Raw genomic sequence first — 1367 nt, 5'->3', positions numbered from 1 at the left:
CAATATACAACATTGTTTATTGACAAAAAGGGGACATAAATAAAAGTTTCGGAATTCTATCAGATTCCATCTTCAGGATCTTCTGTACAGAACAGACCTAAAGTGAACTGGACAGGTGTCAAGTCATTTCTGTTCGTAATTTTATTCTGAACAAAAATGACTACCTTAATAAAAATACATGATATTCTGGACGATTCTACAAAATTTAAAACCTTAAACAATGACCTCTTATCTGTTAGCATCCAACGTGAGGAAAAATCCAAAGGCACCCTAAGAGAACTAAAGAACAAAAATATTATATCTGAAAATGTTGCTTTTTCGCTTTATCCTACTGGTTCTCGTCCTGGTATGTTATATGGCTTTCCCAAAATTCATAAAACAGGTTCCTCCCTCCGACCCATTCTATCCACTATAGGCACACCTAGTTACAAACTTGCTAAATTCCTTGTACCTATACTTCAGCCACTCACTACCAATGAATATACTATCCCGGATTCCTTCCACTTTGAACGTGAACTAAGTCAACTACCCCCCTCAAATAATCTCTTCATGGCGAGCTTTGATGTTACCTCCTTCTTTACAAATATTCCCTTAAATGAAACTATTAACATATGCATATCTGAGATTTCGCGTAATAACATTCCTCTAAATGGCTTTTCTAAAAATCAAATTAAGACCATGATGGATCTTACCACTAAGAATTCACATTTCCTGTTCAACAACACCTTGTATGAAGAAATAGATGGCGTTGCGATGGGCTCCCCACTAGGTCCAACTTTAGCTAATGCATTTCTCTCTCATTACGAACAGAAATGGCTTGACACTTGTCCAGTTAACTTTAGGCCTGTTCTGTACAGAAGGTATGTAGATGACACTTTTATTCTTTTTAATAACAGTGATCAATGCTCAAAATTTTTAGAATACCTTAACTCACAACATCCTGCCATTACATTTACATGTGAGGTTGAAAATAATAATTATTTACCTTTTTTAGACATGCTCATTAACTATAATGCTAATGGATTTTCCACATCAATTTACCGAAAAAAGACGTCCACTGGTCTCCTTACACACTTTGATAGCTTTATCCCGTTTACGTATAAACGAAACCTTGTTACATGTTTACTAAACAGAGCTTACAACCTGTGCTCCACATATCTTAATCTACACTCTGAAATTTCGTTCTTACATGATATCCTGAAACGTAACTGCTATCCACAACACTTATTAGAAAACATTACCAACACCTTCCTAACAAAGAAACTCACAAATCCAATTAAGATACCAACTGTACCCAAACTTACTATATACTCGTGTCTTCCCTATACTAGTAAACAAAGCTTAAATTTAAAAAAATCAACTTAAAG

At 34.9% G+C, this 1367-nt stretch overlaps 1 protein-coding gene across 1 annotated transcript in view; it reads left to right on the top strand.

Annotated features, from left to right (window-relative positions):
* Positions 1 to 1367, top strand: part of LOC106467648 (filamentous growth regulator 23-like) — a gene marked incomplete at its 5' end in the record, with an annotated part of 43559 nt that overhangs the window by 1440 nt on the left and 40752 nt on the right. The window lies entirely within an intron of this gene.

The sequence above is a fragment of the Limulus polyphemus genome, unplaced genomic scaffold (assembly GCF_000517525.1).
Source record: "Limulus polyphemus unplaced genomic scaffold, Limulus_polyphemus-2.1.2 Scaffold2690, whole genome shotgun sequence".
Lineage (NCBI taxonomy): Eukaryota > Metazoa > Arthropoda > Merostomata > Xiphosura > Limulidae > Limulus > Limulus polyphemus.
This window is presented reverse-complemented; position numbering and strand designations above follow the sequence as displayed.